This window comes from Gekko japonicus, unplaced genomic scaffold (genome assembly GCF_001447785.1).
Source record: "Gekko japonicus isolate JY-2015 unplaced genomic scaffold, Gekko_japonicus_V1.1 scaffold1075, whole genome shotgun sequence".
NCBI classification, from domain to species: domain Eukaryota; kingdom Metazoa; phylum Chordata; class Lepidosauria; order Squamata; family Gekkonidae; genus Gekko; species Gekko japonicus.
Genome location: NW_015169809.1, coordinates 42552 through 69851, shown reverse-complemented (window position 1 = coordinate 69851; position 27300 = coordinate 42552). Strand labels below are relative to the sequence as shown.

Here is a 27300-nt window from a genome sequence, read left to right as displayed (position 1 = left end):
GCAATGTCTTATTATCCACGACTGGAGTGCCAAAATCATAATGACTGAACAAGGCTTAGCCCCTAAACTGTGATTTATTTTATAGAATGAGGGCTCCCCTACAGCACCATTCTAGAGTGGTAGCCCTTGTAAATACTCTTTAATACAAGAGATGGCGTCCAAGTGCTGGTGGCCGGCAGCATCCAAACATTCCACAAACATAATCCTCTTGATCTGTTGTTTTAGGCTTGCACAGATTTTCCAGTAACTGTTCTTAGCTCATTGTAAACTACCCTTGAGCTCATGGAGGTAAAAGTTTTGCCCGTTAAAAAAATAATTTAGTTCTTTAGCTGCCTAGTCCACTTCTCAAATACTGGACCACATATCTACCTTTTTCCTTTTCTTGTCTTGCCTGAAGTTGGACCACCACAACCACGTTTGCAGGCTGTTGTTCTCAGGCTCAAACACGACTGAGACATCATTTACTAATCATCTCCATTATGCCCTGGCTCTTGGTGCCAACTAGGTCCTACTTTACCTCAAACATTTTTCTCTTTCAGACGCTCATCACACGTCACACTGCAAGTACTGACAAAGATATTTAAAAATTCTTACTGATACAAATAGGCAGGTATAAAGAATCAGGAAGCAAAGCAAAAATGTATAAATTTTATTAATTTTGCACTATGTAAAACACATGTTACAAATTTGGGGGGGGGGATTCGAAATGCAGACAGGAGAGTCAGATCCCCAACAGCACCTTCCTAAGCACGGCTGCCTCCCTCTAAATACATTGAAGTCAATGAGCTTAATAAAAGGATATAACTCTGTTTAGGATTGCCTGCAGATCACTATAACATGTTTGTCTGCCCTAAGCACGTCTGAAAAATTACCATTTTTCAGAAGTAAAGTTTGTTTGTTTTAAAAATACTGATGGAATCATCCTTGATTAGAAATAAACAGTTGTAACTAAAAAGTTTGGTAGAAATATACATATATCAAGGTAGAGTGACCTGAGCTATCCATCTGTATGTCATTTAGTACAAGAGGGGAAACGGCAGGTTTAAATTACATGGTATTGGATTGCAATTTCCTAACATTGGATGCTTTTCTCCTTTTTTTACCTTCAGTCATTACTACAGAGTGTTCATAAAAAGTAGCTTAAAGAACAGATGCTTGAAAATAATTTAACCCAAGATGTCCCCCACTTTATTCCAACTCCATCTTTTTTATTTAAGAAAAAAAACATGCTGCTGGTCACTACCAACTAACCCTGTTAAGTATTTGCAGGCAGAAAACAGCAAAATCAAAAACACGTGATTGAAATAAATACTGTCGACATTAAAAGCTTAGCTGTTGAATCTAAGGTACAGAAAAAACTCTCTATTGCACAGATTAGAAATTACTTTTGATCTAAACGTTCTTAAAAACCACTGTTTTCTGCTGTAAGCTCTCTCATTAACTGTGGCAGAGCCCTTATTTTAATAGGAGACTTTGAAAGACCATGTTGACCCCCCCCCTTCCATTATTAAACCTTATTTTGGAGAGGATAAAGCTTTCATTTCAGGTTTCTTTGTTTGTCTTTCAAGAGTCACTAAAGGAGTACTCACACAAATTTTGCAGGAATGTGCCCTGTGTCATAACCGACAAATTATTTGGCTTTGGTGCACTTAAAGGTCACCTTGCAAATTAGCAAGATTTTCCTACATCCTGGCTTTTCAACCTTAAATATAAATATTGTTTCCAAACTGTAAGTGACGTTTGTGCTTTATAACATTCTGTTGCTTATTTTAAGAAGTCAAGTGGTGAAGGTTTATATTCTCAAGTTATGCTGTTTTCTTGCACTAAGTCTCTCCCTTTATGCCAGAAGCAAAAGAAGACGCTGTATTAATTTGTACAAGCATAGCTATAGCAATGCAGCATTCATCGGAGAGATTTTCTTTTAAAGCCACAAAATATTTTAGTATATTGCTATACTTTTAAAATTTAGAATTGCTTATAGACCCCAAATGTTTTTCCATTTGAAAACTGCCTTCCTAAGCAGGTCTACTCAGAATCCTACTTTGTTCTATTCAGTAGAGCTTGCTCCCTAAAGTGTTCTCTGGCTTGCATTGTAAGTCCACTAGCACAAAAAGGATAATTTATTAATTTTTAATGCTAATTATTGCTCATCTGACGGTCAAGACAGGTTGCTCTGTGTTAAACATAACACACAAACACACATTGAATTCCAGTGAACAAATCCCCCTTCTCTGTCTTATCCCTCCTTATCTCTGGAAACCAAAAACCATTTACATTTGCCAAATCTCCAGGGGAAAGGAATTCTATAATCAAGACCACATCTTTGCAAGCCCTGAACAAGTACATGTTGGATTCTCTGGTTTTAGTAGAGCCAGGAATCACTATTAATGTAGCAGAGTGCACTAGGCATTTCCACACGGCAGAGCTTAGGTACTGAGTGTGCTAGCGGACGTACAAAGTTACACAGAGCCAGTAGTCAGATTCAAAACCAATAAGAGTTATTATATGGAACTCCATTCTAGACATTATAGATGAGAGACAGAGACAGAATCTAACTACCCAGGATGGGTATGGATGCAGGGAAGAGCACCCCTGCATCCATTGTTTAAAGATGGAGAGAAAAACGTGCTCCTTCTTTGTGTGTGAGAGAGGAAGTGTGTGTGAGAGTGAGGTGTCAAGCCAGAAGGAAGGAAACTCATCTAACAGGAAGGAAAGGATGTGGTGTGTGTCCTGACCTGTCTATCTAATAAATCTATGGTGACCGCCTGAAGACTGAGGCAAAAGGACAGCACCAAGTCCTTCTCTTTCAACAGTATATATATGATGAACCTATGAGAACACAGCTAGTCAGCAGAAGTTTCTGAACTAAGGACAGAATCACATAAAGTGTGTCACAGTAGACCAGACTCAAGGTTATGAAACCATGAATAATGGCTGTTGGGTATTTATACCTAGGGAAAGGCATCATATTTTCACCACATAGACTCCTAATGTCACCACCATATCAGATTCATTGAAAGTACCATATTTTTTATTTCCCTCAGAACTTTTCCTTGTGCTGGATGTTCACAACCAAACAACAGTTTTAACATCGATTTGGTCCATTAGCTGCTTCTTATCCCCCCCCTCCCCATGCTAATATAAACTGTGGGCTTGAAATTTTATTGGCACCATGTAAATAGATACTAGGATTTAGCTCTTGGTTTAGTACTTTTAGACTGTTTTTAATATATTTTTAATGAACTTATTGTATGAATTTGTATGAATCTGTTGTACACCGTCCTGAGCATGTTTTGCGGGGAGAGAGGTATAGAAGCCTAATGAAATAAAATAAATAAATAAATAAAAAGGTAGAGGGAGATGCTTCAAGGCATGATGAAGAAACTCCATATCTGCAGTTAACAGAATATTAAAAAGAGAACTAGTCTCCTTTTCTGATCCTAAGCCAGAATCTTACGATCTGAAGAAAGTGGATATTACTCAGAAGTATCATGGGCTGCAAAGAGACACCTCAGACTACTTTCTACAGGAGAATTAAAAGGAAAAAGGATGACAGTTGGACGTGTAGTTGACATCAGTGTTCCCTCTAAGCTGAGTTAGTGTGAGCCAGCTCACCGTTTTTTAGCCTCCGGCTCACAGATTTTCATCTTAGCTCAGGAAGGAGGGCTCCAGAGCCAACTAATTCATGCAGCAGCCAAGTCGCTCGCTCACAACTTTAATGCCAGGAGCTCACCAAGTAGAATTTTTGCTCACAGGACTCCACAGCTTAGAGGGAGCCTTGGTTGACATCCAGCATTTCTGGATGATGATGATGATGATGATGATGATGATGATGATGATGATGATGATGATGATGATGATGATTTAATTGCCCTGTCCCAGCTTATGCTGTAGTTAAACTGTAGTTCTGACCTTGTGGGTGCTACCTTTGACCATTTTGACCTGGCAGATTTCACCGAATTTTTAACAGGTTGCATGCAGCATTATGCATCTATAAAAAGTTAAATGAAGAACAATCTCTCTATACAAAATAACACATGACCAGTGGAAGCTATCCAGCTCTTGTGACAGAAAATAGTTGGACATGACAATTATTAAGTCCAGATAGGAATGCATATCCCACTTTGCATCACAAGGTACATCTGGCCAGTTGAATGCTCAAGTGAACATTAAAATATACACGACAAATGTGCACCTGTTCTTTGAAAAGGAACATATATCTGCATAAAATCACATGTAACTGTTGTTCATACTAACACTATTACTACTCCCAGTGTTCAAAGGTCAGGAAGAATCATTATATCATACACTTGAATCACATTAGAGTCATCCATTATTATTTTACATGGCATCCATTATGTGGTAATAAATTTTCAAATTAAAACTGCATAGTTAATATCAACCTATTACTAAAATCATTTAGCAAAACACAGAATTAAATACAAAGAATAAACATGATATGCCCAGTGCCTTCATATAGATGTACTGTAATTAGTGTTCTGAACTTAATAAAATATGTGTATGAATGGTATTTAAATACTCTAGTAATAAAATGCTGCACAATATTATATCTAAAAATTTATTTGGAAAACAAACACTTCAGCATTAAGAGCATCCATATTTTTAGAACCGCCAGCCTTAATAAGATTAAAATCATACAATTCTCTTTTTCTAGACAAAGCAGAAGAGAAAGAGCTTTCTACTGCATGCAAAACAGTGATGCAAGCAACACAACAGGAGTTAAAGTGTTAAAGGAAAAACTACATTTCTCTGAGATGTGAGCTCATACAATGCAAACTCACAGCAAAGCAAAGTAAGTTCCCTCCCCCCAATATACAATGTGGTGCTCTGCTACAGAAAATATCTTTCCAATTCTGCATAAATACGGTCTGCATTAGATGTTTGCTGGAAAGGAGAATGTTTAGGGAATTGTCTCCTCCCATACTTATTTACAATTCTGAAAACATTTATCCAATATTTTCAAGAAAAGGTTAAACTACAAAACTACAATGAATTTACAAATATAATTGGAAATTATTTTAAAGAAATGCCAAAGATTGATATTGTTCATATAATGAATTTACTTTTCATATCAGATTGTATAAGAGTTTAGCTAAATATCACTTTGCCTACACATAATTGATTCATAGCTTGCAGAGTTCCTTAATTTTATGCAGAAGAATACAGTTAGTGCCACCTACTGGAAATTTAGAGAAATGGTTATATATCACTATCAGGCTGCAAAACTGCGGGTCAAGCCTTTATTTAAAAAACGAATAATTTAATTTATATTTAAAAACTACTTATCAAAATCATATAAAGACTAAAATACATTTATAAATAACCCCTAATATTTAGTACAGAAATAATAATATATAATGCAGACTATGGGGAGGATTAGAAGGTGTGTGGACTGCCATTATAAATTTTGTACTCTATTTTTTACCCTGCTCTTCTTCCAAGGAGCTCAGGGTAGTTCCTATTGTCTTTCTCCCCTTCCACTGTCAAACCACCCTGCAAAGTAGGTTAGACTAAAAAAAAACCCAGAAAGTTTTGGGTAGGGATTTGAACTTGGGTCTCCAACACTTTCACTCATAGGGCTGAGTATAGGGAATGCATTTAAGATAGCATATACTTCAGAACTATCTGCTTTCTATCAAAAATGTAAATATATAAAATATTAAAGAGCAAAAAGGACATTCATGGACTTACTCGCCCGATTAAAATTCGTATATACTCAAACTGTACTGTTCTTGCTAAAACAGCTTTACAGACTGGGCATACAATATTATTAATTATATAATTAATATGCACTCACAATTCAGTTACAAGTGCGTCTCTACAGAAGAAAGTAGAGGTCCAAGTATCGCAGTGTAAAATTTAGTAAGATGCTTCTTTAGGATGTACCATCCTTTAACTGACTGGGAAAATTCTAGAAAAGCTGCTGCTGTGGAGGGCTACCGGCCATCAGGAATAGGGCATGCCGATCAAACCACTGCAGTCTAAGCCTATATGCACTGTTCGAGCCACGCAGCCCCTACAGGGCTGCCAGTATGGTTCAGCTTCCCCCAGAGTTGTTTTAGCATCCTAGTCTGCCCTTGCACTTCTTATGATTTTCCTGCAGCTAGTGAATTCATTTCATCAAGCAATAAAATCCCAAGTTGTGACATTTTGCAATGAAGGAAAAACAAAGACCTCACTAGAACTGTAGTACCGTGTTTCCCCGAAAATAAGACACTGTCTTATATTTATTTTTTCCCAAGAAGACACACTAGGGCTTATACTACAAATGCATAGAAATCCTGCTAGGGCTTATTTTTGGGGTAGGTCTTATTTTCGGGGAAACAGGGTAATTGGGGAAGGAGGAGGAGGAGATTGGATTTATATCCCACCCTTCACTACCCAAAGGAGTTTCATATCTTTCCCTTCCTCTCCCCACAACAGACACCCTGTGAGGTAGTTGGGCTGAGAGAGCTCTCTCGAGAACTGCCCTTGAAAGAACAACTATTAAAGAACTTATGACTGACCCAAGATCACACCAGCAGCTGCATGTAGAGGAGTGAGGAATCAAACCTGGTTCTCTCAGTTTGGTGTAGTGCTCTTAACCACTACACCAAACTGGCTCTCTTAGGATGTCTTGTAAACATTCAGGATACCATTTTAGCCAAAAGTGTTTATGCCACTTGGAATACGGATTTAATATATTCAATCATTCCTAGTTCAGAAGTAGACCATTTCTGCGGTTTTAGATTTTAGAACAGTTTGTAAAACTGTATTGACTTTAAGCTTGAAATATTACGAAATATTAGGCTGAATTGCACCTAAAATTTCTGCCTGTATAAGGGGAGGGATTTTTATCAGCTCCCCCATCCCATAACACATCTCTCGATTCCTCCCCTCTCCAAACTATTCCTTGTCTTCCAGGGGCAGCATGGGGGGAGGGAAGTATCAGATTAGGACAAAACTATTGTGCGAGTTGTAAAATAATCCACAGTCAGGATGCTCCTAAGCATAGCAGCATCCAGAAACATGCAGACAGAACACTTAGATATAAAGACTGCATTTCTACATGGTGAAATAGAAGAAGAATTATATGGGCAACAACCGCTGGGGTTTGTAGATAGAAGAATCAACAACTAGTCTGCAAACCTCAGAAAGGGCTTTATGGACTTAAGCTACCTAAGGCCTAGAATGACAAGTGGAACAAAATGCTACTCTGTCAGGGCTTTAAACAGGGCAAGGCTGATCCCTGTCTTTACAACATGCACAAAGATGGAACAATAAGTACAGAGTTCCAATAGGAAAGCTTCTGTACTTAGCAATGACAAGACCTGATATTGTAACTGCTTTAAGTAAATTATCCAGAAGGGAGCTCAGCCACCACAAAGGAGAGTCAGTGTGGTATAGTGATTAAGAATGTTGTACTAGTATCTAGGAGACATGAGTCTGAATCCCCACTTGTGCTATGATAACTCACTGAGTGTCATTGGGTCAGTTACACTCTCCCAGCCTAATCTACCTCACAGGGTTGTTGTGAGGATACAATGGAGGAGAGGAGAATGCTGTAAGCTGTTTTGGGTCCCCATTAGAGAGAAAGGTGGGGGTACAAATAAATAAATAAAGGCTGCAGCAGGAGGAAGGAAGGCACACTTCTACAGACAGAAATCCTTGGCAAGATTGAAGCCAATATCATTCTTCATTTAGAGGTTTTGCCATTCCATCCAGGCACAATTCTAGTAAAACCATCACTAGGGGTTCCAAGATCAACTAATTCAACCTTTTCCCACCTTTTCTCTCCAGAAAGATCAATGGCACAACATTTCCCCTATTCCTTTTATTATTAATTCCTATGTAAGCCCCTGTAATCTTTCAAATCCCAGGACATGGTCTGATGGCACGTGAAACAGCAACTATACTGAAGTAGAGTGGGGTCGCTTCCATATTCAAACTGGAGTGTTGTTTGTTTGTTTATAAGCATCCACACATCATCGTCGTCATCTCCTAATTATTCAGTATCCAGGTTTCCCCCAGATTTGCTCTGATCCTTCCCCAACATGATTTCATACCATCTTGGGAAAGACCACAATCAACATGCATCTACCTACTGTGGGGATGGGAAGAAACACATTTTTGCAAGTTCCTCCCAACTAAGTACAGTTTTCCTTGCCTTAGCACTCCCCCATGGCTTCAATTTGCCCCTCGCCCTGGCACTGGAAGCCTTTTTCAGACTTCTATTTTAATTGTAAGGATGAGCTCTAGACTCTAGAGATCTACTTGAAGCTGTAGATGAAACTGAGTAGTTGACATAGCAGTATAGTGATATGTCAATGACTAATTTTTCACAAACCTGGAGAAGCCCTCTGAGGAGTTGGAGGGTGCTGAATCAAGCAAAGTAAGCAGCAAACCATTGTGCAGATGTTTTGCTGCCACAGCCTCTGCAGCAAGGAAAACTCCATGCAGAACTGTTGACTTGTGGAGGCAACCCGAGCCTGGTCGGTATCTGGATGTTAGACAATTTGGGAGCCCTAGGTACAAGTGCCTTGAGCTCCATGAGCTAAGGCAGGATAAATGCAGTAAACGAACAGACCTTCGGACTTCTTCTCCCCCACCCCCAAATCTTTGTTATGTTGTGGTCCTCATGCTACTCTGGTGCCCCTTGGTTTTTTTACTGGAATATAATATAAAGTTATGGGATATAATACAGTTATTGATTACTAATTAACCACTTTGTTTTCCACTTTAGAGAATGAAACATAGCATTGGATTTAAGAAAGGTACTAGGTCCAACAACTTTTTAAAAAGGGCCTCACAAGTTTCTTTTCTTTCTTTCTTTTAATAAAGCTGTATTTATTAGTACATTTAACAAACAAGAACTTTCAGCTCAAATAATTTGTTTTAGAAATTTAAAAGTTCAGCAAACCATAATGTTTCATTTACTGTAGCAGAAACACCCCCCCTTTACTCCACAGGATTTCCGTATGCATGACCACAACAAGCAGCCCCCCTTCAACCTGAGGGAAGCCCACAGGCTCGCAGGGCCACTGGCTGGCTCTTGGTCACCAAATGCAGTAAGTTGAATGCAGACATCACTGTAATGTCCTCACCAACAGAGGCAAAGAACAGGGGCAAGAGCTGAGTAGGGGAAAAAAAAAAGATGAAAATAAAATTAAAACACCAAAAACGTTAGACAAATTCATAGCAAACTGATGGTTATGATTCTTTTTTACTGAAAAGAAAATACTAAACTAATGTTTCAAACACTTATTTATAACCAAGTTGACTTAATTCCTTGCCATTAACTTTATGGTTTATTATATGAATGCAACAAGCAACGTACAATGGTTTGTAACAGTCAACAAACATGAACTATACCCAACAAGGAAATATCTTACTCAAAACAGGGCAACCAAAAAATGGCAACTAATGAATGACTGAAAGGACTACACGAAAAACCCAGAAAGTAAACAAAGGAACTGTCATTTTTATTTATTATAGCATGTGGGTTGCAGGAAAGATCCCATCAAATTAACGGAGCACCTAGCATTGCACAGACAACTGATAGCTTAACTGTGGATTGCTGTAACCGTTTCCCTCTAACACAAAATAGCAGTGTGGCAAGATGCACCTTCAAACACAAGTGGACTCATACCATGTTTACTGCCATTAGTTCATTGGGGGGGGGATCCAATGTGGAAAGTTGTCCAATATCATTGATAAAATTGTTACAATAGCAAAATAGGCGACATGCCACTGCTCCATGTGATAATTATGCATTGCTTCAAACATTTCTCAGATAATGCAGCCATTGAAATCTCTAGGGTTGGATCTTATGGATTCTAAAGTCCAGTTGCCAAAGCTCCTACCCCCTGCTGGGCGGGGGGGGGGGAAGTCAGACAATGTTCCAGGAATTCCCCTAACCTCCAAGGGTTTTATGGAATTGGGGAATTCCTAGAGCACTGAATGCCACTGTGACATCACTTTCTGGTACTTATCCACAAGCAACATCATGACACTGAGCAATATCATTTCCTCCAGTTCCCCCACCCCCTAATGCTCCTGCCCCCAAAAGGCTCCTGGCTGGCAACCGTACAACAACTCCCTTTCACTAAATTGGATCCTATGACTCTCTTCTGCTAAGTCTTCTCTCAGTAGGGAAACACCTCCTTTTTTTTTGAAAGACCTCCTCTAATCAATAATGACTTTTTCTGATAGAAAAGTCTCTCTCTGTTGGGGGCAGTCTTGGTGGGAGGAGTTATAGGACCCAGCACAGTAGATGGGAGTCATAGGATCCAACCACTAATGAGCAACGTGAATATGAGCTGTGCAAGACCACACCCATTCTCTTGTACAGCTCCTGTTTTAATATACTTGTCTACACATTTGCAATAGATCGCTCACGCACACATACCGCTCATCTTTTCCTGAAAGCAGCAGAAATTTCATGAAGCTGCACAGGTTCCTGCATGATTTCAAGCCAAACCAGAGTTGCAGGAAAAAATGTAAAGAAGTACAAATTTTCACCCTGGTTTGTACAAGAACCCTTTTGGAATGTACCATCATATTATTCTTGCTGAATTTCTGTCATTTGGTCAAAAAAGATCAACATGGGGAATAGATACAGCAACCATGTGGCTTCTGGGTTCCAGCTGCACTAAAGCTATGTGCCCCCACCCAGAGATGTGCTGCCTACAAGCACCTATATGCTATGTTTGGTTCAGACAAAACAGGAAACCATGGTTTGCTACCATAAGAATGAGCGTGGCAGGGACCTGGCTCTTACATGATTTATCTTCTCCCTTCTCATGCAGCCAGATAACCAAATATCACCAGGTTTGTAGCAAAACCTGGTAATAGATTGCATTTACACCTAACCTAGCTACTTGTGCTTGGTGTGCACTTCATAAATCACATTTATAAATAGGAAATAACCCATAACTTGAAATCCTGGTTGTCAGGCAAGCACAACTACAGTTTGCTCATTCTGATCATCACCATCTGAAATAGAAGATAGTATGACTTGCAATAAACCTGGTTATCTCACTACATTCAAAGGAATGAGGGAAAGGAGACCAGTAATCAGATAAGTGAGTTTGTTCCAGATTTGTTTTTGCGGAGGTACTTCTGCTGAACTTAGAGGAAAAGCAAGATCCTGATGGGTAGCAGTGGATTTTTGTAGCCTGTCTGAAAAAACTATGAGAACGTGTGCGTAGGTGGACAGATCTGCACATGTGAGATGAAACAAATAGGATACAAAGATGATTACTTAGTGTATTTTTCTCCCCTGAAGCAGAGAAGAAGTCATGAGTTCTCTCTTCTGGTCTCCTAAACACTTTGACGTAACAAGCATCAGTACACGTGTTACTAAATCACTCTAGGGTACGTCTGACAGAAAAAAACTGCTTGTATTAACATGCCTGAACACTGACTTCATCCAACTACAAAACATTTGCAAGTTACTAAATGGAGACAAAGGGGGGGGGGGGAAAGGTAAGCACTACTCAGAGAACCATTAAACATAAATAAACATGTCATTTTCACGAGTGACTGCAGAACAGCATTTTTGTTTCCTTTAAAAAAAGGAAAAAAGGAAAAAAGGAAAAGAACATTCCTCTGGAGCAGACTACTGACTAATAAAAGATCAAAGGTCTATGCATACTCAACACCACAAAAAAATGATATTTTCTCCCCCTAGCAACCTTCACCTCAAGGAAGAAAAGTGTGCAGTGAAAATGTAATTACCTAGCAAAGCTGCAGTCTTATTGTGCTCCCGCAGCTGATCATAAAACGTCTTCCTATTCTGTTTCATCAACTGTAGTACCTGGGAGCCTGTGCGCCTACCAATCGCAGCCATCTGGCTTGTGTCAGAGCTTGAGAGTCAAGCAGCTACAGTACAACGGGAAGAAAGGCAGTGACGTCACTCTTCAGGTCAGGCAAAGAACAAAGATGCATTCTACCATTTAAAAAGCCAGGTGCCCCAGAAGTAGAGGCCTCACACATGCTTTTTACTTGGTAATTTATGATTAAATTGATTCTTCCTATTAGCTAAGTAGTAGAGCACCACCATGTGGATAGCTCAGCAAAATGATTACAAGGAAAATCAGGAGTGAGCAAAAAGGGGGCAGAACTTGTGTGGCAAAAGCTAGAAAATAAACTATTGTAAGTTGCAATAAGAATAAAGGCAAAGCTAAGCTTGCCTTCAGAAAACTACTGAATACTTTATCCCCAGATAATTGCATCAGTTCTTCTTCGGCACCGACACATGTATGTAGTGCAAGTTGTTTACAGCCATGCTGGCCCAAAATAAAAATTTTAAAAGCCAAGCACACAATTCATGTAATACATTTTATTAGGACCAACTCAATAACACATAACAATGTACAAGCTTTCAAATTCCCCAGAACTCTTTTTCAGATCAGATGTTACAAAAGAAAAAAGCAGTTATGTACAAATGTGTAGTGAACAGTGTTTCCTAATCAGAGTCCAGGTATTCTAGGAATCTGGGTCAGTCCTTATTGCTATTTTACCATACTTCCATTCAACATAGAAGACCCAAGGATACAGTTCTACCTCAGAACATTTTTCACAATGCATCAATGCATCAATCTTTTCTGCTCAGTGGTATCCTCCTTTGCAAAAACAGCAGAATCTCACAGAAGTTCCTGAGAGGATTCTTATTCAGGCTTGGATTGCTTAGCCCTCTCCATTTTCAGGTAAACACAACCATGGATGGTGGGAAGACCACATAGCCAGTGTCACTGTCATTACCACAGATTTTCCAAAAAATTGTCACTGCCCTGTTTCACCTGGGTATAATGTCATGCCATCAGTCACAGTGCCCCCCCTAGGGCTGCCAAGTGGGGGCGGGTGGCGGGTAAACCCCTGCTTTGGAGGCCTGATTTCCGCCACCACGGAATCGGGCCCCGGGGGGAACTCCGCCCCCCGAAGCGCAGCGTGGTTCCGTCACCAGAGGTGACGCAACCACGTCGGGGGCGTGGCCTCGATCGTCAGAGGGAAAACCCCTCCAATGATCAGGGCCACGCCCCCAACGTAACGTAGCGCATCATTTCTTATGATGTGCTGATGGCGCACACGCGCAACCCTACCCCCCCCCCATTTCCCTGCCCTCATCTCCTACTACTGGTACATTTTAGGCCTAATCCACAGATGAAGCAGAATGAGTAAGAATGGGAGGATATCTACCATTCAGACGACAAGTGGTGATACCATTTTGAACTAGTCCCTGTTGGAGAAACTCCCTGCTAGTAAATTAAATTCAAACAAAAAACACTTAACTCATCAGGAAGAAAGGATCGAGCTGAGCCCACAGTGGCTGTCATATGCTACAGAATACATATATTGGGTCTGGGGTCCCCACTCTGTGTTAACAGTCAGCAAGAGCTGAGGGTTCTCTTCAGTTCCTGTGTGCATGGTCTCAGGTACTCGTGCAGAAGGGAGCTAACAGTCATAAAATGGCAGCTAGGTAGGTTGAGCCAGTCACAAAATGGCAGCTTGTACATATCTGTGGTGCCTGGGTGGGTAAACCTTTCCTTTGCCACTTTCCTAAACCAAACCACAATAACCACTATACCAAACTATAATTTCTCCCACAGGAGAAAAACATGCAGCCCGTTTTCTGTTTTCCTTAAAAAGGCAAACAGCAATTTTGATACAGGTGACAATAGTAAAGAGAACACTCTTTTCTCACCTAGAGCGAGGGTGGGATCACATGCTTTCATGCATGACTGAAGGAGGTGGAGGAGAGACATATGGAAAAGGTGCTGGTGCTGTCATTCTCCTGTCCAGAGTAAAGGTGTATGCTTGCATGTGCTACATTTTCCTTCACATGAAAGAGAAAGAAGCTGCTGTGGATTAGAAAATTATTACCACAGCTCTGGAGGAGTGGGTGGACAGCTGCTTTTAATTGCTTGGAGAGTGACTAGTCACTCCTAAGTGGCCTTCTGCCTAACCTTGGGACTAGAGCACTTTGCCACTTGTTTCTAATGAGAGAACAGTGTTACAAAGAATGTTCGGAATGGGAAGAGGCCCTGTCTGACTGAGGCGCTACCCTTAGGAAGCCCACTTACCCCCTTCTAATTTAGTAGATAAAAAGGAGTCTCAGTGACACCTCAAAAACAATCAGATTTATTATGGCATAAGATTCCCTTATGGGTTGCTTCTTTCTACCAGGCTCTTTGGTACCAGTTACTCCTCTTTACACTTTGGCTGTGGTCACACACATTAAATAATCCACTTTCAATCCACTTTGAATCCACTTTCCAACGGGATTTTGCCCATTCACACAGTAAAAATCCAGTTGGAAAGTGCACTGAAAGTGGATTGAAAGTGGATTACTCAGCATATGTGACACATTGTGTTAAATTGATAAAATGGTCAAAACTGAAGATTTTTTTATCATTTAAAAGAGACTGATGAATTAAAATGAAAAAACTTCAACCTCCACATCAAGTGGTTATACAGTAGGGTTGTCAGGTCCAATTTTGTCCCCAGTGGGGGACTTTGGAGACCATTCCCGGAGGGGGTGGGACATCCCAACGTGATGACATCACCTTGGGGATGTCCTGCTCCAAGACCCACCCCTAAGAAAACTTGCCGGCATCTACCCCTCTCCCAAACCTCCTGCAAGATTTAAAGAGCCCAACAAACAGGTGGACGGCCCTTTAAATCTTGCAAGAGGGGCGGCCACTGGCAGCGTGCGTCCAGGTACACAGGGCTAGTCCCCGCCTGCTGTAAGCGCTTAAAGGAGACCTTTAAGTGCTTCCAGCCGGCGGGGCGCGACCCAAAGCCACTCCTCTCCCTCCCCTCTGCAAAATTTAAAGAGAGGGGGTGGCTGCAGGTGTTCAGGCTTGGGGCAGGGCTTCCCCCACCAGCCTACTGGCCAGCAGCAGGCCCATAGCTACCGCAGGGCACACGGGGCCTGCCCCCCACGGTTTTTACAGGCCCCTCCCCAATCCTCGGCTCCCCCTCTCCCCCACCCACGGCGAGTGTGCACTCCTTCCTCTGGTTCTAGGCTGGAACTGCAGGCTCATCTCTCCCCAACTGCGGTGGCGGCAGCAGCAGCCAACCCAGCCTGCATGCCTGCCTAAGCCAGCCTCCTTTGATTACCATGGAGCTCATTAACATACAGTAACAGGGGGTTAACCCTTCCCCAGCCAGCAGCTCCCAAGCTCAGGCCTGCCCAGTTTGTGGCAATCTCCGGACCCCTCGCTTGGCTGGAGGCCATCCCGGGAGGGGGGGTGGCCCCTGTCCCTGCCCCGTGTGCCCCGACCCCTCTCCACCTGCCCCTGACTCACTGCCAGCTGGTCCAGGCTGGGCCTCCCTCGCCGTTGCTCCACCACATCTCCAGGGGGGAGGGGGAGGGAAGGGCCCCGAGCGTGTGAGTGGTCGGCGCAAGAGAAGGAGGCGGAAGTGTGGCTGTCCGCACCGCAGGCACGTCTGAGTGAGCCCGTGGGACATGTGTGCACCCGCCCTCAGCCCAGGCCACTGCGAGACGTGTCACCCACCAGGCCAGGCCAGCTACCAGCGGGGGAGGAGATGGCGCCCGGTGCAGCGCTGTTTCCCCGGGTGTCCCCTGGCCACTTTCCCCCATTGACCGCCTGTCCACGAGTCCCAGTGAATGGTGGGGTGTGACCCATGAACCCTGCCTCCTTCCCTGGGCGTGCCTTCAGGCATTCTTGCAGCTGCCCATGTGAGTAAGGCCACAGGTCTCCCCGGGCGCCAGTCCACCTCTGCTTCCGGCTCCAAGGGAAAGTTTCGTGCATGCGCAACGGGGTGCTTGGCGAGTCCCGGAGCTTCCGCACTTCCCAGTGGAGTGGGCCCCACAGTGCGCAGTCACATGGCCCAACTACGGCCTGCTCCTTAATTAATTTTGATTTAATTGGCTGGTGTCCCCCCAGGCCCCCTCCCCCAAAACTGCTAAGCTATGGGGCTGGCCGGCAGGTGGGTTGAAGCCTCAAAAAGTGGGTAAACCTCACCAGTTCAGGGGGTCTGGCAGCCCTATTATATAGGAAGACACACAGAGATAGGATGTCTGCAAAATATATTTATTCATTTATTTATTTATTTCTATTTATATCCCGCCTTGCCTGACAAGCAGGCTCAAGGCGGTGTACAATGAGTTAAAATTACAATAAAACGCAGATAAAATTCAACAATAATATATAAAGTGTAGATTAAGTACAATAGCAAAGTGCGGATGGCAATCATTGTAAGATGGTCCAGTATGACTAGACCAGTATCCCCAGTAGAATGCCAGTAGCATGCGGGCCGTAATAGATTATTTCAGTAGCTCGTTCATCAGTGGCAGCTCCTAATCGAAAGCCTGGTGGAAGAGCTCTGTTTTACAGGCTCTGCGGAACTGTAAAAGGTCCCGCAGGGCCCTGATGTCCTCCGGGAGTTCATTCTACCAGTGTAGAGCCGCCACTGAGAAGGCCCTAGATCTATTGGTGGACAATCTGGCATCTTTTGGACCGGGGAGAGCCAGGCGGTTTTGGGTTCCCAACCTCAGTGCTCTCTGGGGGGCATATGCGGAAAGGTGGTCCCTCAGGTAGGCAGGCCTCCAGCCATATAGGGCATTAAAGGTCAAAACCAGCACCTTGAAGCGAATCAGGTATGCTATTGACAGCCAGTGCAATGCCTTTAGCAAAGGCCAGATGTGCTCTCGAATGGAGAGACCCATCAACAGCCTGGCTGCCGCATTTTGCACTAGCTGCAGCTTCCGGATTTGGGACAAGGGCAGCCCCATGTAGAGTGCATTGCAATAGTCAAATCTCAAAGTTGACCACAGCATGTGTAATGTACTCGTTCCAGACCGCGTGCAAGGCAAAGGCTACACACGGTCAGACAAGCCTCTGAGCTTCCCTCCCAGAGACAAAGGACTCTGAGGATCCTAGCCACACCAATAGATGGGCTAGGCTCCCGGCCAAGAGCCTATGGAACTCTCGGCCACAGTAAGAACCAATGCACGGTGTGAGGTGTGTTTGGGGTGTGAGTTTCTTGCCGGCCTGTGAACTGGCTATTTCGTCTTGTCTTGTTCTGAATTAATAAAGTATGAGAGCTGTAATCACTCGTCAGTCTCGGTACTTTTCAGCATGGATCACGGTTGCCAGGTCATTGCATTCGAGGAAGGGAACCAACTGCCTAATCAGCTGTGGATGGTAAAAGGCTGCCTTGGCAGTAGCTGCTACCTGGGCCTCCACTGTTAAGGTGGCATCCAGGAGCATTCCCAAGCTCCTGACTCTTGGCGCTGGCACCAGCGGTGCCCCATCGAAGGTTGGTAGTGGGATCCCTACCCCTAACCCGCTCCGATTCAGGCACAGGACCTCCATCTTCGTCTGATTTAATTTCAATCGGCTCAGTCTAAGCCAGCCCGTCATGTCCTGCAGTGCCCGATCCAGGTCCTCTGGGGTAGAGCCGGACTGACCACCCAACAACAGATATAGCTGGGTGTCGTACGCGTATTGGTGACACCCTAGCCTATGCCTAGAGTCTAGGCAAATCTGGGCAAGAGGGCACATATAAATGTTGAATAACACTGGGGACAGCACTGTCCCTTGGGGAACCCCGCAGACCAATGGGTACCTCTGGGATGTCTGCTCCCCTAGCGCCACTCTCTGTCCCCGACCTTGGAGAAAGGAGACAAGTCATTGCAAGGCAAGCCCCTGAATCCCAGTGTCAGCGAGGCGGTGAACCAGTAACTGATGGTCGACCATGTCGAATGCCACCGACAGGTCCAACAGCAACAGTATCGTCGAACCGCCCTGATCCAGATGCCTCCGTAGGTCATCCGTGAGGGTGACCAGTGCCGTTTCCGTCCCATGGCCTGGACAAAAGCCAGACTGGAAAGGGTCTAGCATGGAAGGGTCTAGCATAAAGCTCTGCAACTGAATCACCACCACTCTCTCCAGTAATTTGCCCAAATAGGGCAAATTTGAGACCGGCTGGTAGTTAGCCAATTTGGCCGGGTCCAAGGATGGTTTTTTTCAGGAGAGGGTGGACCACTGCTTCCTTGAGTGCTCCCGGGAACAGTCCCTCAGCGAGAGACTTGTTGATAATATCCCTGAGAGCACCTCGAAACCCATCATGGCCATCTTTTATAAGCCATGAAGGGCACGGGTCAAGGCTGCACATGGTTGGGCATACCATTGAGAGCAGTCTGTCAACTTCCTCAAGGCTGAGTGGACTGAAATAATCCAGAATAGGACCAGAAGACGTGCATGGAGCCTCGAGTTTGCACACTGTCTCACTTGTGGCGGGGAGATTGCAGCGAAGGGACAAGACTTTATCTGTAAAATAGCTCGCAAAAGCCTTGCAGCCGTTATCCAATTCCCTAGCATTTGGTCTGCCCTGTGGCAGATCTGTTAACGACTGAATAGTTCTAAACAACTGTGCCAGGCATGAGCTAGCAGATGCAACCATGGCCGCGTAGAACTCCCTCTTCGCAGCCTTGACTGCCATCTCATAGGCTTTCATAAACGTCATATAAGATGCTCTTGTTACTTCGTTGCGGGCGCACTGCCACTGTCTCTCCTGTCATCTGAGCCCTCATTTCATCAGCTGCAGCTCCTGGGTAAACCAAGGAGCCTGCTTAGACCGAGGGCGCAGAGGGCGTCAGGGAACGATCCCGTTGATGGCTGCCGAGAGTCGGTCATGCCAATCCTTGACTAGCTCATCTAACGAGCCACCAAGGGGCATAGGTTCTTGCAGGCCATCTGAAGCCACTGTGGGTCCATTTGGCTCTGCGGGCGAGCTAAAATATGCTCACCGCCCATACAGGGTTGGGGTGCAATGTTCACATGGGCCTTCAGGGCATGGTGGTCCAACCATGGTACTACTGTAGTAGTAATCCAGTCCACTGTACCCCCCGCCACGAAGATCAGATCAAGCATGTGACCGGCCTGGTGAGTGGGGGTCGTTACACTTGTCAGTATGGAAAACTGTCTCTAAGAATGGAATAGGTTATGCTCAATTTTGAACTTTTTAGATGTCTTTGTTAACGAATTATTAGCAGAGTAAAAAAAGACCATTGCTCAAAGCTGCAGCAAACTGTCAAGTCAATGAAAGTGCTGAGGCAATATATTAGGAGCCAACAGCTCTTAATATTTTCAGAAAGAAAATACTTGTCCAAATTTTAGATGCAGAAAACATTCTGGACCCCCACAACTCTGGCAAGCAATTACATTAAAAACCTTCATAACAATGGTATACTACTTAGCATTTATGTTGTGTTTTAGAGTTTGTACAAAGCACTTGGTATGGGACTAGGGCTGTCTACCAAGTTGTGTTAGAAGAAGGACTAAGAACATCTCACACTGTTCACAGTCTTAGGCAGTGCTCCAAGCCAGTTCCCTTGATAGTCTTGTCTCATTTTTGCCAAATATCAGAAGTCATTCCACAGTGGGATTTAAAATTGCATACTAAAGTACAAATTGCATACTAAAGTACAAAAATGCATTTTTGTCCTCTAATGACACTGCAGTTATTGAAGGCTATTTTTAAAGCCCAATTATTGATTTCATATCCTCTTACCATGAGTAAAGACTGGACTCCAGCTGCATCTGAAGTTTCCCAAGAAACTACAAATACATTGTAAAGCAGTATTCTAACTGTGTATTTCAACCAAAATTAAATTCCAGGTGATTTACTGGTTCTTCTTCTATTATTTCTTTATTCATTTATTAGTTAAATTTATATCCTACCCTTCCCTAATGGGCTCAGGGGTGGGTAACAGTAAGTGCATAAACAAAACCAGGTAATAACATTCATTCTTAAAACAACTAAAACATCAGACTAATAATAATAATAATAATAATAATAATAAAAGGTCGACAGTTATCAGCAGTAAACTAGTTAAACTCAGGGAGATTTGTTTTCTTAATCACCGCAGCTAGAAAGGAAGCCACTATAGCCGTGGTTTGATTGTCAAGGAAGTTATCAGACAAAAGCACTGAAACTACCCAAGGAAGGAGGGGAAGCTTTTCTTTTCTCATAACGGGAATGATGTATCTCTCTCTTTCCTTATTCCACTTAGGACAAAAAAGCATTATATGATCTATAGTTTCTATCATCTCTTGTCCACAGTCGCAAACACGTTCCGAAAGTGGAAGTCCCAAGAAACGACCAGAGAGCACCTTAGAGGGGAAGGAGTTAAGTCTCGCCAAGGTGAACGCTCTGCGTTGTCTTGGGATCTTTAAAGTGTAGCAATATGACGGAATCGCCTCAGGGGGGGCAAGACCCAAGGATAGACCAGAGCAAGTACGTCGAGCTCTTTGGAAGGTACTGCTGAAGTCAAGCTCCTTTAGTTTTGATTTAATTTCTCTGAGCGACTCGTTTAACAATGAAGCTGTTATATCAATCCCCAAGGTTGTTAATTTCTGTGTAATTAGCTTTGATCGACTGCTTTTGTAGGTGTCGCAGGGGATTAAATGTGAGAAACCCACTTTATTCGTGCTACCACCCTGGGCACCCTTCTTCACAAACAGTTTGAAAGCTGCAAGCCAGGCTCTCTTTTCCATTGATGGTTGGGCAAATTCAACCCTAAGTGCGGTTCCCGCTACACATCTCGGGACTGCCGCAATTTCCCTCAGAAAAGTGTGTAGGGGTGAGTCAAGGATGTCAGATACACCTTCAATCCACACCGCGCACCCGTAAAGGATCTGCGGGGCAACGTTCGCATTGAAGATCTTAATGGCCAGCTGGTACATGTTTAACACCCTTGGAATAAAAGAATTTTTCAATGGCCTTATTTGCAGCTTTGAGGGCCGCCTGAATATGTGGTTTCCATGATAAGTTGTAGTTAAAAATGATACCCAGGTAGTTGAAGGAGGGGACTCTCTCCAAGGTCCCGCCCAGTGCGCTTATCACCTTAGGTCCATTATGAAAGGTTCTAGAGAACCTAAGGATCTTTGACTTGGAGTAATTAACTTTAAGGTCCTCTTTATTGCAATATGTAATAAATGCATTAATTACTGATTTTAGACCTAGTTCTGTTTTAGAGAGAAAGATGGCATTGTCTGCGTAAAGAAGGATTGAAATTGGTGTGTTTGCGAGAAAAGGGGGCATCAGACAATTAAATGATGGCAAATTAACAGTTCAGATCCCTTATAAGCTGGACTGATGGTAACTACAGTCAAACAGTATTGTTCATATAATACCCAGATTCCGCATAAGGCAAATAGTCAGGGCAACTTTTATGCAGAGAGGCCAACTAATTTGGTGTCTACCACCTCAACCAAAGGCCTGGAGTTACAGCTCCATTTTACAGGCCCTGTGGAACTGTAATAGGTCCCACAAGGCCCTGCTCTCAAGTTGGAGCACGCTCCACCAGGTAGGGGCCAGGACAGAGAAAGACCTGGCCCTGCCTGAGGCTAAGTGGATATCCTTTGGGCCAGGGATAACCAGTAGATGTTGATCAGTGGATTGCAAGGCTCTCTGGGGGGTATATGGGGAGAGGTGGTCCCTTAGATATGTAGGCCCCAGGCCGCTCATGGCATTAAAGGTTAATACGGACACCTTGAAATGGATCTGGTACTGAATTGGTAACCAGTGTAACTGGTGGAGCACTGGATGAATATGCCCCCACACAGGTGTTGCAGTCAGCAGGCGAGCTGCCGCATTTTGCACCAGCTGGAGTTTCTGGGTCAGATTCAAGGGTAAACCCGTGTACAGCAAGTTACAGTAATCTAGCCTAGAAGTGACCATTGCATAGGTCACTGTGGCCAGGTCCTGGGCGAAGAGATAAGGGGCCAATTGCCTGACCTGCTGAAGGTGATAAAAGGCAGGCCTGCCAATGATGGTGACCTGGGCCTCCAAAGAAAGTGAGGCATCCAGTATCACACCCAGGCTACTAACCCTCAGCACAGGCACCAATGGCACCCTGTCAAGGGCCAGGAGCCTAATTCCCAAACCTACATTGCCCCGGCTCAGGCACAGAACCACCATTTTTGATGGATTCAATTTCAACCAATCAGCAATGGCCTCTAATGCCCTGCCCAGATTTTCTGGGGTGGAGTCCAGTCAGCTGCCCATCAGCAGATAGAGCTGGGTGTCATCGGCATATTGATGACAACCCAACCCATTCCTCCATGCCAGCTGGGCAAGGGATGCATATAGATATTAAATAGCATCAGTGAGAGGATCACCCCTTGCGGCACACCACATTCCAGTGGGTACCACTGGGAGACTATCTCATCAAATGCCACCCTCTGTCCCTGACCACAAACAAAGGAGGAAAACCATTGTAGGGCAGTCCCACTAACTCCTATGTTGGCGAGGCGGTGGATCAACAGATCATAACTGACCATGTCAAATGCTGCCGTCAGATCTAAAAGCAACAGCAGTGCCAACCTGCCCCGATCCAGCTGTCTCCGGAGGTCATCTGTGAGGGCGACCAGCACCATCTCCATCCCATGACCAGGGCAGAAACTTCATCCAGGAAAACCTGAAGTTGCTCAGCTGCCAACCTCTCAACTACCTTACCCAGGAATGGCAAGTTAGACACTGGGCGATAGTTGGCTAAGACCACAGGGTCTAATGATGGCTTCTTCAAGAGCAGATGCACCACAGCCTCCTTCAACCCCACTGGGAAAGTCCCTGTTGAAAGGGACAAATTGATTATCTCCTCCAGGGGGTCCCGCACACCATCCCCGCAGGCCTTAACCAGCCAGGATGGGCATGGGTCAAGGAGGCAAGTGGTAGGCTTAACAGCTTCCAGGATCCTGTCGACATCTTCCAAGTAGAGTCAGCTGAAGTGGTCCAATAAAGGACCAGAAGATGGGCAAGGGGCTTCCAGTTCCCTTACTGTTTCAACTGTGGTCGAGAGGTCCTGGCGGAGCGACATGCCTTTATCTGCAAAATGGCTTGTAAATGCCTCACAGCCAATAGCCAATTCCCTACTGTTTTGTTTGCCTTGTGGCAATATCTTTAATGATTGAATGGTTCTAAATAACTGGGCCAGGCAAGAGTTCGCAGATGCAATGGAAGCCACATAGTAAACTTCCTTTGCAGTCTTCACTACCATCTCATAGGCTTTCATAAACGTCCATAAACATCACTCTAACCGTCTCAGCTCTCATTTCATCCTCCGTAGCTCCGGGGTATACCATGAAGCTAGTTTGGCTCAAGGCTGGAGAGGGCGCCAGGGGGCAATCTCATCGATGGCTTCGGAGAGCCAGCAATGCCAGTCCTCAACCAGATCATCTAACGAGCCACCAGGGGGCATTGGATCCCACAGAGCAGCCTGAAGCCGCTTAGGGTCCATTAGGCTCCACAGGTGAGCATAAATCTTCTCACCGTCTAAACATGGAGGGTTTGGTATGTTCAACTGGACCTTCAAGACGTAATTACATAACCATGGTACTGTCTCTGCAGCTTCCAGATCAGCATTTATCCTCACGTGTGGCCTGCTTGTTGCATGGGAGTTTATATAAATTGGTAGAGTCCCAGTGCCCCCATGGACAACACTAGGTTTCTAGCCTCAGAGGACGCTGCATCATTGACATGGACATTGAAGTTCCCCAGTACCAACAGCCTGGGGTGCTCCAGAGCCCAGTCCAATACAGCATCCAACAAGCTAGGCCAGTATACTAACCAGACAGCCAAACTCTCCTTGGCATCCCATGCCAGGCCAGCACATTCAATGCAAGCTATTTTTGGTGCAGGGAGTGCCCTGAAGGAAAAAGATTCGCGGATAAGCAAAGCCACTCCTCCTCCTCCCCGCACATTAGTCCAGGACTGGTGGAGGACTGAGAACCCAGGCGGGGAAAGCTGGTTCAGGGCGACAGTTTCACCCTCTCTCATCCAAGTCTCAGTCACACAAGCCAGGTCTACATTTTGCTCTGCAAGATAATCTCGAAGAACAGTGATTTTATTATTAATAGACCTGGCATTACACAGCACCAGTGTCAGAGAAGGGTATCTTTCCTTAGCCCCACAACCAGCATTTCCCAAGGTGGGAAGTAGGTGGGAAGAAGTCCGAGCCTCACCGTATCTCCGGCTTCTTCCATTCCTCCTAAAGGAATTCTACCTAGTCCCACCACTGTATCTCCCCTGACCCCCTATTACTGGTATCCCTGACCCCAACATGGCCGCACTGCATGGTCTTATCAGCCCAATAATAGCCCATAGTTTTCCTTTCCTGCTTTTCCATCAGTGGGCCAAAGCAGACATTATGGCATCCATGGGTCTGACCCGTGGATACTGCCACCATTTCAGAGGTGAACTTGGAACATTTAAAAATGCCATGATGGCCCAATCCAATCAGACTCACAGAGCAACAGGACCAGGCAATCTTATTCCCCCACACCTTTTCATGTGCTGAAACAGCTGCAAGGGACTGCTGTGGCACTCAAAGATTATAGGTTGCCTGAGTCCACTGTGCGGCAGGCAAAATCAGGATCAGCATTTTTAAATGGCCCATTTTTATCTCTAAAATGGTGGTGGCAGCCACAGATCACCAATGTTCAGGCTTTCCACTTGACACAAAGAGCCACACTATACAATCCTATGCAGAGCTACTCCAGCCTAACCCCACTGATTTCAGTGGAGCCAGAGTGGTGCAGTGATAGGGGTGCCTGACTAGGATCTGGGAGACCAAGGCTTGAATCCACACTCTACCTCTCTCACCAGGTTGTGATGAGGATAAAAGGGAGAAGGAGAGAATGCTGTAAGCCAAGTTGGGTCCCCAGGGTATAAATGGAATAAACAAACAAATAATCATAGTAGAGTTATACTGGAATAAATCTGCATTGGACTGCACTGGAAGACTCATTTCCTTTCAGGGAGGAGAGGAGAACCTCTGGTATAGGAAAACCAAAAGATATTAAAGGGTCACATTGAAGCACTGAGCACATTTGCTGGTGATGTAACACAAAGGCGGATCCACAACTAGGAAAAAATAAAGGCATACAGAAATCACAACTATAGAAAGCATGTATGGCAGCATCTTGCAAATCTGTTTTGTTGCAGAAATACGAGGTGAAGGGGTAGAAGAAAAAGTTACACAAAATGCATTGGGATTCTAGTCCAACTGTGTGCTCATTTGTATGCAACAAGCCAGTGATGTGGGAAACTCCCTATTTGTTCAATGCCTTGTAATGACAGGAGTTGCTACAAGGCCACACAGTATCTGTTCCTGCTCTTCTGGAAATCTGCGTCTCTAACTGAAGGCATGGATCAACGCTTTGCCTAAACTAATTATTATAGCCCAGATAAAACCAAGACCTTTTTGGAATCTCAAACAATTAAATAAGGGAGCGTTTTTTTAAGTTAGTGGCAATTATTTCCTTTGAAGCTACCTTAATTGGTTCACAATCTAATTGCTTACCATTTTAGGCAAGATTAAAGTAAAACTGATTTAAACAATCACACACAAAACTAATTCTACTCCTTATGTTTAACCAATACAATTAATGCAATGTATGTAATCAGGCAATGATTTGCAGCCTGTGTTGATAAAGAACCATAACAATAGAAAAGCAAAGACATTTTGGGTGTGATATCCCTTGCAACACAGTAGAGGGCATTTTGCAAGAGAATTAAAAATGGGGCTGTAGAGACAGAACAGCAGCAGACTTGAGTTTCATGGGAACAGAGGTTAGAGAACAGAGGGACCACATTTCAACAGTGTCACCAAATGAGCCTGTTTCAATTTCGCCCAAATGGTTCAATTCACTTCTACAAGGAAGAACAAAGCACTGCATTTGAGGATGAGAGCAAAACCCTGCCCTACTTTTGTGATACTTGGTGACCTGTCCTCATTGACAGGAGTGTGCATGATGCAGATCTGTGCACACAGCACCCTGAGATGTTTTGTACCGTCTCCACTTAAAGGGTGTCCATCATAACAACCTGCATTTCATTAGTTAGATATAAACATGCCACATCAGATACTAAAGAACAGTTTACTATTAGGGACATTCAGGACAGTTCTCTGATTGACAGTGTCCAACCGTGATAATCAAGTAGATATTTCAACATTAACAGCATGATTTGCTCAACAATCACAGCCCTCAAGCTGTACTCTTCAAACCATGTGCTGTAGTCCATTGGGAAAAGAACCTTCAAATATGACTTCAAAATTAGCATCTATCCCGTGTCCCTCACAACTGGCAAGCATATAGGCAGTGACATTACCACTAGAGAAGGTAATTCCCTGACATAGATAACAGGTATTTAAAATGATTCCCTGAAATATCACCACTGTAGTGTCTCAAACATGCCTCTTTGGGGAAAGAGGGGTCTAAGAGGCAAGATTCATTGGCCTGCCTTGTAGTTGAAGATGTCTGTTTTGAAGTCCTGACTGAGAAAGTATTTAAATAGTTTGGAGCTTTTCTCTTTGTACCGTGTTTCCCCGAAAATAAGACACTGTCTTATATTTATTTTTTCTCAAGAAGACACACTAGGGCTTATACCACAAATGCATAGAAATCCTGCTAGGGCTTATTTTTGGGGTAGGTCTTATTTTCGGGAAAAACAGGGTAATATAAAAGGAATGAAAATGCTAATCTGCATGTTATTTTCTTGTCGCTCTACACTTGCATCCTTGTTCAATACTATGAAAAGGGGGGGGGGGAGATTTCCCTGTCCCAGTTTTTTCCACTCATCTTATGCAACGCCGCAGTCTCTCTGGTGTCAGGATTCAACATTAGCACAAATCAGAATGACAACCAGAGGAGAAGAAAAGGCCAAGACCGTAACAGTTCCACAGACTGAAAGCATACGACCTTCAATACTGACAATTAAAAATATTTAAACTATTTATCGGACAGAGAGAGACCGAGACCTCCATGGACAGTTCGAAAGAATCCTGGACATTCTAGATTCCTGGCAAACTGAGTCAGGGGGGGCCTTATTTCTACTACCCACTTCGGAGGTCACGCGCACTTTGTGCTGTTAAACTAGCGCCCTATTTGGTTGGTTCGGGGAAGTTTTCCATCGCCCCCGTGGGAGTAGAAAAGGAACGCCATCTCCTTCAGCCCCGGCTCCTTAGAGAAAGATGCCTGCCGAGGCCATCCTGCGTGGAAAGCAACACACACACACAAACACACACACCCCGCCCCGCGAGGCGCGAGTCTGAACGGCGCCGGCCGGCCAGCCCAAGGCGGCGCTCCACACGATCCCGCAGACATCAGACCCACGTCCGTACGTCACTCTGCCGGCCGGAGGCGCATTCGGGCTCGTTGTTTTAGCAGACAGAGCGTGCAGACCTCTTCCTCCCCCCGCCCCCCTAGCACAGCCTCCCTGATTCGCCTCCACTCGTTCGCAAAACCAGACCCACGACCCCCG

At 44.2% G+C, this 27300-nt stretch overlaps 1 protein-coding gene across 1 annotated transcript in view; it reads right to left on the bottom strand.

Annotated features, from left to right (window-relative positions):
- Positions 1–27300, bottom strand: part of MSRB3 (methionine sulfoxide reductase B3) — a 33067-nt gene that overhangs the window by 5236 nt on the left and 531 nt on the right. The window lies entirely within an intron of this gene.